The 12,268-nt window shown below is 34.4% G+C and overlaps 1 long non-coding RNA gene across 1 annotated transcript in view; it reads right to left on the bottom strand.

Annotated features, from left to right (window-relative positions):
• Positions 1 to 3,039: 3,039 nt before the first annotated feature.
• Positions 3,040 to 12,268, bottom strand: part of LOC134759467 (uncharacterized) — a 74,585-nt gene continuing 65,356 nt past the window's right edge. The window contains exons 2-3 of the long non-coding RNA XR_010135690.1: positions 4,242 to 4,311; positions 3,040 to 3,151 (exon numbers count right to left, since the gene is read on the bottom strand). This is a non-coding gene — a long non-coding RNA (uncharacterized LOC134759467). The remainder of the gene's footprint in view (positions 3,152 to 4,241; positions 4,312 to 12,268) is intronic.

Below are 12,268 nucleotides of genomic sequence, written 5' to 3' on the forward strand. Positions count from 1 at the left end.
GTTTCTGTCTCTTCCATACAGGAATGTATGCTGGAGAATATACAAAGCATAGTGAACACAAAATAAATAAGTATTTGATTAATGAATAAATAAATAGAAACTAGCTGGAAAGAAAATCATTTCTGCAATCTTTCCTTGACAGATGCTGCTTTCTATACCTTGGAGATTCACCATATAAATTAGTATATTAAAGGCTCTGCATATTTTGTAGTAAATAAACTTTCCTTTACCCAGAGTTTTCCAAGCTTTTTTGAAGGTGAAACGTTTTTTGTTTGTTTATTTTGTTTTAAAATAATGTCTATTAACATCGTCCTTAGCTATTGTTCTTTGGAACACTTGCTGTAAAAGGTGAGCCTTCTCTTATTCTATTGAGATTTTCATAATCCAGAATATAATTAAAACAAGCAATCTAATAAATATATGAAAAGTTTAAAGTATTGAGAGGGCCAGTGTGTGTTTTCTGAGTGAACAAAGTTCAGTTCTAGAAGAAAAAGGCATTTTGCCATTAGCTTTCTTGCCCATGGTTGACAGTTGATGGAACAGTACATGGAGCAATATGTTTTCCTTTGGCTTTCTAAATTTGTATTAAGCCCATAGCAATTCTGCAGCAACTTTAATGATGTTGTGGGAAAAATGTCTAATATGAAATATTTTATTATAAAAGTATCAGAACATTAAGGCTATACTATATCTGCCTGTATATTTGACAGCACAGGAAAAAAGTACTATAGTTTTAAGGAAGGGAGGTAGAATGATTTTAGAAATGAAAATGAAAACCTGAACCGTATAGGCATGATTCTCTAGTGCTCAGCTCTGTGGGATGTTTTTATTGTATTTTGTGTTTGACAAAACATAGTTTTTCATGTTCAGATTTTGGGGAAGTTTAGCCTGTTCTGGCATAATGGATTAAGTTATAAGGTCTCTTGCCATTTCAGAAATGATATATTGAAATTTATTTGCTACAATTCCTCCTGAAACAACTTCAAATTGCTAATAAAAAGAGGAGATGCAACTTTAAAAGACTTGGAAATCTTCTAAGGTGGCATTTTTTTTCTACTCTTCTTATTTCAGTATTTTCAAAAAATATTGAAAAGTGAATTGTAAGTGAAATAAAGAAACTCTGCTTTAGATTTTGGACCTTATTTCATTTTTACAAACTATTAATCATCAAAACTTTAAAAGAACACGAAAGACTATCTCCACTGAATCCAGATGATTAGACTGAAATTCTATCTACCTAAATTATTATCAGTTTTTGAAAGTATACTAACAAATAGATTGTGTTCCTTGAGAACATGTCACAAAGAACATTGATTCCTTTCTAAAATGGGTTTTAGGTGAACCTAAAATAGACAAATCAACTGGTAGACTTTTTTGTTTAACTGGATTACATAGACTGAACAATTAATCTGATGGCCCTTTGAAGAAACATTCAGAAATCTTAAAGGATTGTCTAAAATTCCATCCAAATTCATTTCCCACAATCATAATGAACTAAAGTTTATTTACAACTACAGATTCCATCCACAACTACAATGGATTTTAAGACACATTCATATTTATTTCTTGACCTCTTTTTACTAAGCACTTTATGTATGTGAGCTCATTTCATTCTCACAACAACCCTGAGGTAGACATTAAACACTATTATAATTTACAGAGTAGGAAAGGGGCCAGAATTCAAAAACTGCCTCTTTGCAAGCATAATTACTTCCTGACAATTGGTGTTGAAGACTAGAGATGTAAACTTTGAATTAACGTAGAAAGAATGAGTAGTTGAAAGCAAATGAACATGTGTAAATGTTAAGGAGAGGATTGTAGATAAAGACAGTAGGAAGCAACTGTAAACTAAGTTTTTTTTTTCTTTCTTAATAATAGGATTCAATATGAAAGGTCAGGAAGAAGGAGCCTCCCTTTTGGAGGTCTAAGAAAAAAAGACTGGTTTCTGAGAAAAATGGTAAAATTTTCAAGGAAGAGAGTCAATAGTGTTAAAGAAGGCATTGATGTCAGAATTTCATGTAGTTGGCCTGCACTTTTGAGTGGAGGTACCTCAGCCATTGGCTAAGACAACCACATCATATCCAGATGAGATACTGAAAACCACCAAATAGAACATAACCATAACTAGTTATGTTCAATTTGAATCATTCACTGAGCATTTACTGAGCCCCTACTATATTCCAAGAACTTGGTTAGCTTTTTTCCTATATAAAGGCATTTGCCCTATTCTTAAGAGATGGTGTATAGAATAAGAGATACATGGGTAATTATGACACGCCTTGTAAATATTATAAAAGAGGATCAGAAAGAGGCTGTGGGTCAGTGCTACTTTGGTGGAAGTTAGTTGGGCAGAAACAAGGATTTTTTTTTTCAGAAAGTGTGATTTAAACTATGATATACTTGAAGGCTAACTAGGAGAGATGAGAAACTGAATTAAGAGATGAAGTGTATGCAAAGCATGGGACGTGAAATAACTCAATGTCTGTGGAAGACCACATATATTGGGGTGGGATGACCTTATTAAAAGATGTTTTTCACTTTTCCTTGATTCCTTAATTATCTTGTCCATGTTTAACCTCCATTAGTGTCATTTAGGCATACAGTCAGGCGCTGCATGATGGCATTTCAGTTAATGATGGACCACATATCTGACGGTGGTCCCCTAAGATTATAATACTGTACCTTGTCTATGTTTAGAAATGTTTAGATACACAAATACTTACCATTGTGTTACAGTTGCCTACAGTATTCAGTACAGTAACATGCTAGATAGGTTTTTATCCTAGGAGTAACATTCTATACCATGTGGACTAGGTATGTAGTAGGCTCTACCATTTAGGTTTGCATAAGTACACTGTATGATGCTTGTGCAATGACAAAATCCTCTAAAGATGCATTTCTCAGAAGATATCCCTATAGTTAAGCAATGCATGACTGTAATCATATTTATCCTTTGATTTACTTGTATTATGACAATTAACTAAAATTCCAAAATTGGCTGTCATTCTATAAAATTCCACAGATCACAAACATAATTACCCATAGTAGCCAAGAAAGCAGAGTTCCAGAGTGAAGCTGGCAGGATGAAAGTATTTGCACACTTGCTGAGTTTGGTGTAGCTTGAGTAAGATGGAGGAGACTCTGTCTGTGCCTTGGGGAGGCAGGGCATGTGTTGTTGCCATGGAAGAAAAGAAAATTGGTTTCAAGTAAAAGCACTTTTATTCAGAAATAGGTTTTAAATACTCTAACTGATCAGTGTACTCTAGAACTAATTTAGGTCAATAACATTAGCTGCCTCTTACATCTTCATGTTTTCATATTCAAATAAGTTATTGATAGAACATTTATAATATGGAATATTTATCTCTATTTCATATATGATTCTTTTAATATAATTCTTTTGATGTGGTAGTTCTTTTGATATGATAGTTCTTTTGATAATTTTATTCTTCTCTGAAAGTGCTGAATATTTTCTGTTATGTATTAATTTGTTTTGGAAAGAGCATTAAATGCAAAACCTAAAGTTCTGATAGCAGAACTATGGGTAGACTGTAGTAAGCATAAGCAGTTTAAGTATTCACTGAGGACAACACAGTAATAGGGAATACTCAGCCTAATTCTATAAACACGACATCTATTAGGAGAGGCATAAAATTTACATTTTGCCTTAGGTCATGATTTTCAACTGTTGGAGAAAGTTATAACAGAGGAATTGATGTGCAAAGAAACATTTCTACTCCTGACAATAGAAATATTTAACTGTATTTTTAAAGTTACCAACTTAAATATTAGGAATGTCATATGAGACATGCATCTCAACTCCACCCCAATAAATCTGGTGACATGGTGTTTTATAATCAGGTACAGAAAGAGTTAATAGCAACAGTTTAAAAATATTTAGTTAATGCAGATAAATTACCCAATATCCTCATAATTTGCAGAGTTGGCAATACTCTAGGTCAGTGGATTATCAGAAAAGCACCTAAAACTTAAAAAGCTTTACTAGAAAATAATCATAATTCAGTGATTACCAATGTACATCTTGTTTAGAGAATTAACCATTTGTGAGTGTGTGTGTATGTGTAGAGGAAAATGCACATGCACATGTGTATGTATAAAAAGAACATATTCAAATTGCCAATATAGAAACATTTATTTACGAATAATTAGAATCACCTAATCATAGAACTACTAGAGACTTTTAGGAATTATTCAGTCCCAGTGAACAGCCTTAACCTAACCTTCCAATTCTGTATGTTTTCTTTGTCTTCATTCTTTTGATGTCTCCACAGTACTTGGTTATGGCATCAACTGAAAAATAGTTTAAGTATAATTTTGTTAGATATTTAATATAATTTTTCCAAGTAATATTATCATTAAGAAGTTTAACTTTCTTTTGACATATCATATAACACTTTTGACTCTCCTACAGAATAATAGGGGAAAAAGTTTATAATAAATCTGATAAAACCCAAGATCATAATCATCTTTTTCTTGGTTTGCTTCCAAGTTTTCTTCTCTTTGCTTTCACTGGTGTATAATCTAGTTCCCTTAAGCTAATTTCTAACACATTGGAATATTAAAATTAATTCATGAATTAATCTAGTAAAAGTATCATTTTTTCTTAATATATAAATTTTTAAAAGGCCGTTTTGTGTTTGGAGACACAAATCTTATTTTACAGAACATTATCAATTCTGAAAACAATTTTATCAAAAAATTACAAACATGAAAACCAGCCAGTAAGCAAAATGCTGTTCCTTGTTTTTTACAATCATTGTAAGTTGTTGTTAAGACATCTTTGATTCCACATTCACCCGCTTCATCCCTTATTCTCTCCCTTTTACTCTGTAGGTTTCTTTGCTGCTTCTCACACTTTGAAATTGCTATATTCCTCGATACTTGGTCCTTACCCATTTGCCTTTTCTTTTGGCATTTTCTCCAGCAATATTATCTCTTATTTCAATGTCAGCAATTATTTCGACAGATATCCCTTGCTTTAACCTCTCCCTGAGCTCTAATCCAGAGTTGGCTGTACTCTAGATCAGTGGATCATCAGAAAAGCACCTAAAACTTAAAAAGCTTTACTAGAAAATAATCATAATTCAATGATTATCAATGTACCTCTTGTTTAGAGAATTAACCATTTGTGAGTGTGTGTGTACATATCCCCTCCTGGACATATTTACCTGAATGTTTGTCACCTCAGTATGGGCACCAAATTCATTAACCTCTATACCCAACTTACTCCTCTTACAAATTCCATTTCTTTCTATGGCATCATAATATTCCCAGTCACTGTGCACATCATTTTCAATTGTGCTCTGAATAAACCAAAGTTTCTCAGTGGAGCCTCTGAAATCCAGTGGGAGACTCTTTGTATGGAGCTCTGGGCTTCATGTTCTCCTCCCCCTTTCAAACAGAGCAGCTATACTTTTATTTATTTGATACATGGGGTTTCTGGATAAAATTATATGTGTAAATAAAATAAGCTGGTAAACAAGCAAGCAAACCTAAAAACCACTGAAGTATTTTAAAAATATTTAAGCCATTTTTAATTATTTATTAACATAACACCACTCACGTTAACAATCATCATCTCAATGCTTTTAAACCTATATTTATTTCTGCTGGAAAATTTTGAACTCTCTTTTAACGCCAGATGATAATGTTGCCATGTATGAGTGAATGCCTGAATATACTAGGTCTCTGAGATGTTTGTAGTCTCTCTCAAGCCTTATCCTAACAATGTATCCCTAAGAAAACATTATCCTGTTGTATCTCTCTTGTTCAGCAAGTACCTATGATGGTTAATTTATGTGTCAACTTGACTGGGCCAAGGGGTGACCAAATAATATTCTGGGTATGTCTGTGAGAGTGTTTCTGGATGAGATTAAAATTGAATCAGTGGGCTGAGGAAGGCAGATTATCTTTCCTAAAATGGGTGAACCTCAACCAATCAATTGAAGACCCGAATAGACCGAAAAGCCTGTGTACCATTATGGAAAGCAGTTTGGTGATTTCTCAAAGAATTTGAAACAGACCTACTATTTGACCAAGGAACTCCATTACTGGGTGTATACTCAAAGGAATATAAATCATTCTACCATAAACACACATGCACGTGTATGTTCATTATTGTACTATTCACAATAGCAAAGACATGGAATCAACCTAAATTCCCATCAATAGGAGACTGGATAAATGCAATGTAGTGCAAGGATGGACGTGGTGCCTCACGCATGTAATCCCAGCATTTTGGGAGGCTGAAGCAGGTGGATCGTTTGAGCTCATAAGTTTGAGACCAGCCTGGGCAATATGGCAAAACCTCGTGTCCACAAAAAATCCAAAAATTAGTTGGACATGTTGTTGCACGCCTGTAGTCACAGCTACTTGGGAGGCTAAGGTGGGAGGATGGCTTGAACTCGGGAGGCAGAGGTTGCAGTGAGCTGAGATTGTACCACTGCACTCTAGCCTGGGTGACAGAGCCAGACCCTGTCTGAAAAAAAAAAAAGAAAGAAGAAAGGAAGGAAGGGAGGAAGGAAGGAAGGAAGGAAGAAAGAAAAACAGAGAAGGAAAGAAAGAAAAGAAAAGAGAAGAAAAGAAAAGAATAGTACATACACACCATGGAATACTACACAACCATAAACAAGTGAGGTTATGTCCTTTACAGCAACATGGATGGAGATGGAGGCCATTATTCTAAATGAACTAATGCAAGGACAGAAAACCAAATACTGAATGTTCTCATTTATAAGTGGGAGCTAAACTCTGAGTATATATAAATGCAAAAACGGGAAAAACAAACACTGGGGCCTACTTGAAGTTGGAGGGTGAGAGGAGGGTGAGGGTCAAAAAACTGCTACTGTGCTTATTACGGGGGTAACAAAATCATCTGTACACCAAACCCCTGTGACACATGATTTACTGATATGACAAACCTGCATATGGTCCCCTGAACCTAAAATGAAAGTAAAAAATAAAAGGCTGGGTCAGAGGGAACTTTGCCTACTTGACTGTTGAGCTGGGACATTGGCCTCTTCTTGTTCTTGGACCGGAAGTTTAACCATCAGTTCTCATGCATCTCAGGACTCTGGACTCTGAACCTATACCATTTTCTCATGGGTCTCCAGCTTGCTAACTGCAGACCTTGGTGCTGTTCAGCTTTCAGAATTATGTGAGCCAATTCCTTATAATAAGTGTCTAAGTTTGTTTGCACACAGACACACACACACACACACGGGAATATGATGCTGCAGTGGCCAGAAATAAGAGTAGGTTAGGAATACAGAATAAATTTGCAACACCAGCCTTACCACAAATAAAAGAATATATCCTATTGTTCTTGATAAACCTGACTAATATAGTTCCCCCTCCATAAAGCACCACCATCACTCAACTTTGCATGCAATAATCCTATTCATTCTTCTAGTGATAGCACAAGAAAAGAAGAAAAACTTCCCTGATGCCTCTAAGCAAAAATTATCTTTTCCCTTAGAAATCATGCAGTATTTTTTTGCATTTCTCTATTTCACATATTACATTTTATGCTACATTATAAATATTGATAAATATGATTTTTGATTTCTACTACTCTAGGATCCCTATTTTTGACATATATAATTTGTACCTATCAGAATGCCTCATATAAAAGAACTTTTAAAAATGTGCTTAATAAACCAATGTATCTTTTTAAATTATTTTAAACAGAAGCAAATAACATAAGCATAATGAGGTAATTTTCCTAATTTTGTTAAAGTTATTTGGTGTCAGAGAAGAAAGAAATCACCTTTATTAAGTTTTCGTTCTTGTTATAAGAAATACTCTTTCATATTTCAAGTGGTGTACATGTGAACTGTTCACATAATATATTTGTGGCAAATCTAGTGTGAAGTGGCTCAGGCAAGATTCCAAAAAGGTGGAATTCCAGGAGGCCATTGAATTTTCACTATCAACTTCATAATGAGTTATTTTTTGACTAAGTTTTCATCAGAAACCAGCTATAGATTTAGTCACCAAAAGGTCTTTCCCGCAGAGTTTCTAATAAGGCCATCAAAATCCATCTGTTGGAGAAAAGTGTTTTATCTCACAATATGTCTTGAGTTGAGTTGGTTTTATCAAAAATTACACTTCATTCTTTTCTCATTCTGCAGAAACAAGATCTCATCACCAGGCTTGCCACAAAAAAGAATGTATATTTCTTCAAGTATCTTCATATCTGAAGTCTCTGTCTTAGCTACTCTTTTTAAAGTAGTCTATATATACTTAGAATGAACTCAGTTTTCTTTTCTGTTTTCTAATATCTTTTTTTGTTTGTTTGTTTTGAGACGGAGTCTCGTTCTGTCGCCCAGGCTGGAGTGCAGTGGCGTGATCTCGACTCACTGCAAGCTCCGACTCCTGGGTTCACGCCATTCTCCTGCCTCAGCCTCCCAAGTAGCTGGGACTACAGGCGCCGGTCACCAAGCCCGGCTAATTTTTTGTTTGTTTGTTTCTTTGTGTGTTTTTGTATTTCTTAGTAGAGACGGGGTTTCACCGTGTTAGCCAGGATGGTCTTGATCTCCTGACCTCGTGATCCACCCACCTCAGCCTCCCAAAGTGCTGGGATTACAGGCATGAGCCACTATGCCCAGCCTCTGTTTTCTAATTTCAATACAAATCATACTTCACCTGAATGATGTACTATTTTCACAATTAAGATACAAAGTTGATAAAAGGACTGGTGGTTTCTAGGGCAGGTTAATGATCAGTATAATCAAAGTGTCTTTTACAGATACTCATCCCAGAATTCTAAACCCAGGTGTGCTGTATCAGCATTTCCAGAGAATGTGATAAATATAAATATATATATTATATATTATATATGTATATAATAAATACATACATAACTTACATATTATATATAGCTTGAAGGTGCATCCTCCCCTTGGTTTATAAACCTAAACTAGATTTGGCAAATAGATAAGAATTTATTCTGTGCTTCTCCAAAGAACAAAACTAGAGAGGTTGTTATACATTAATAGAGGAAGCTTAAACTTGAAAGGAAGAGTGGAAACTTGCTCATAGTAAGCTAATAAAAGGGGCTCTATTTGATTTCTCTGAACTTGCAAAATACACTGTTAGATTGCTGTGATTGTTTAATCAGTGAAGAACAACCCTCTGGATCTTCTATATCAAAAAATACTGTTAATTTAATTATAAGATTCTATTGTTTTAATAAAGGTATTAGAATTAATAATTTTAGATATCACTGGCCGATACTAATGCCATCAATTAATACATTTTTAATTAAACCAATACTTCATAAATAAGAATTTATTCTATTAAAATTTATTTTTTCTGAAATATATTTTCTAAATACTTTCCTAAGGGTTTGTTTCCTAAAATATAAAACTGTACAAAATTTTAGAATGAAAACTGGGTGTATTATGAACATTACTTGGATGAAAACTATTTTGCTCATTTGTTATATAAAAATATTTATCATTTCCAGATATAGATATGAAACTGGGCACTGGGAATACAAAGAAAAGTAATTTAATTTTAAAATATTTTTTGTGGCCTTAGAAGCTTTCAAATTTTCAAGTTCGTATTCATCTTTTAAATTTTATCTCCAGAAACTGGTTTTCTATTTATGTTATTAATTTTTTTTCAGTTTGTCTTATGGTAGCCATATCAAATTCCTTCACTGTTTCTTGGGAAGGAGATGAATGTTTTAAAGGATTATGGATTACAAAATAAAATACTTAGCATATAAATTTCAGTATTTAATTGTTAATTCATTATTTGTGCTGTTCAAGCAGACGGTGTGGTAATTTGTCTATAAAAAATATGTTGATCAATTTTGTGAAAAAGCCTGGCATACAATTCGTTCAAATTTTATGAAACTATAAAATGACTTAGGATAAAAAAATTAGTTAAGGAATAAATGTGATAAGCATGAACAACTCTGACTGGCAAAGACTCTTATATTAAGAATAGTAAAAATAGGAATAGAATCAACATTGCTGACAGCAGCATGAGAGTAGGTTTTAGGAAAACTGAATAAGAACCCATACCAGTTTTTATTCTTGTTTGGAGCTAGAAGAACAAGGATTATATGTTTCTTTCTGATTGGAGGTGATGATCTAATATTAACTAACAAAAACTCCTTCACTTCATTTGTGTTTCTTTTGTGTTCCTCATTTGGAACAAATTGAAATAAGCTGGGACCATTAAAGAGGTGTATTTTACAACATTCATATTGGGTAATGGTCAGAATTCAAAATAACCTGAACAGAATAGAATAGTAGATTCAAATAACAGAATTTAATGTGGAGTCCTGAAATTAGTTTTAAAAATCATGTGTGAGAGTTCGCTGGTATTTGATGGTTTGAACAAAATGTCTCTACTGGTCATTTGTGGCAGGCTTTCAATCATATTGGGCAGAAATCTGTTTTGATTCATCCATGCCTCTCTGACATTCCTGCTGTTAAATGTGTGGACTATCTTTTCTGTGGAATAGTATAAATGAGGATTTTGAGTTATCATGAAATCATGAGTGGTCTCTGGGATTTATATACCCCTTTTGTTTCAAGGACTCTGAAAAAATAGCACACATAGAATATAGTAGAGCAAATGGAAATGACGTGGATATTTTCTTGTCATCTGATTTGATGTGACTGAACAGTGTGATAAGGCTTCTAAAGAAGGTCATGAGGTTTCAGGTTCCATAAAGAGTCTGAAACAAGGGAGATGTTTTGGGTGTATTTTTCCCTGTTGACACTGAATCTGGAGTATTTGTTTACAAGCATCTTCTACTGATAGACTGTTAGAGTGGCTCAAAGCTGCGATATACCATGATTGGTTAGGGAAAAGGATAATTTATATCCCTCCTCCCCTGGTAATAAAAAGATTTAGCAGAAAGAAAGCAGAAGTAGCTACAATAAATTCATCTCCACAGGAGTAAATGCAAAAAAGAACTACTACATAATGTGTAGCATACAATTTGATGGTGAGAAAGTGAGCTTGTAGCCAGATAGAATTCAAAGATGGGACTATATGAACACTAGTTGAAGATATAAAGGAGAAAATTAATGTTACTTGGAGAGCTGAACTATATAATTGCTTGGCTGTCATTCAAAGCTGAGATTCTTTCATTTTATTTTGCCTAAAGCAGTGGTTCTCCATCAGGGGTAATCTGTCTACTCTCCTGAGGACATTTGACAATGTCAACATACATTTTTGTTTGTTAAGAATGGGGAGGCTCTACTGGCACTTTGAGGATAGAGACCAGGGATGCTGTTAAACATCCTATAATGCAGTGGTACCCAACCTTTTCGGCACCAGAGGCGGATTTCGTGAAAAACAACTTTTCCATGGACTAGGGATGGGAGGATGGTCTCAGGATCATTCAAATGCATTACATTTATTGTGCACTTTCTTTCTATTACTATTACATTATATAATTATAAGGAAATTATTATACAACTCACCATAATGTAGAATCAGTGGGAACCCTGAGCTTGTTTTCCTGCAACTAGGCAGTCTTTCTGGGGGTGATGGTAGACAGTGACTTATCATCAGGCATTAGGGTCTCATAAGAAGCGTCCAACCTAGATCGCTTGCATGCACACTTCACAATAGGGTTCCCACTCCTGTGAGAATCTAATGCCACCGCTTATGTGACAGGAAGCAGAGCTCCAGCAGTAATGCGAGTCATGGTAAGCAAACTTGCAGAAATACAGATAAAGCTTCATTGGCTTACCATGCCGCTCGCTTCCTTCTGTGTGGTCTGCCTCCTAACCTTGACCAGGGGTTGGGGACCCCCTGCTGTAATGCACAGGATAGCTCTCCAAGACAAAAAATTATTCAGCCCAAAATGTCAACAGTGCCAAGGTAGAAAAATTCTGGGCTAAATTAACAGAAAACTGTTTGCATGCAGTAAAGTATAACCTTTTTCATGTTTATGAATTGATTAAGCATGAGAAATGTCTGTAGTGGTTTAAAAAAAAGGATACACCCTCAACTTGTTTTTGTAACAGCATGTTTTATGTTTTTTAAGTTTTCTAAGAAAAACTAATTTGTATTCAATTTTTAGGGTTCACTTTGTATGTTTTCCTCCTTTGTACCCTACTTGTCATGTGTTCCTTTTATTTCCTGGCTTTCCTATTTAGTAACTTTGTTTAAGTTCCATTTCTACCACTGAATTAGGAATTTTCCTATTCTACCTCTCATAGTTATAGTGATATCTTGCTTTCCCCAAAATTGCTGTCCAAATTCAACTTAGTAA

Source organism: Pongo abelii, chromosome 10 (genome assembly GCF_028885655.2).
Source record: "Pongo abelii isolate AG06213 chromosome 10, NHGRI_mPonAbe1-v2.0_pri, whole genome shotgun sequence".
NCBI lineage: Eukaryota > Metazoa > Chordata > Mammalia > Primates > Hominidae > Pongo > Pongo abelii.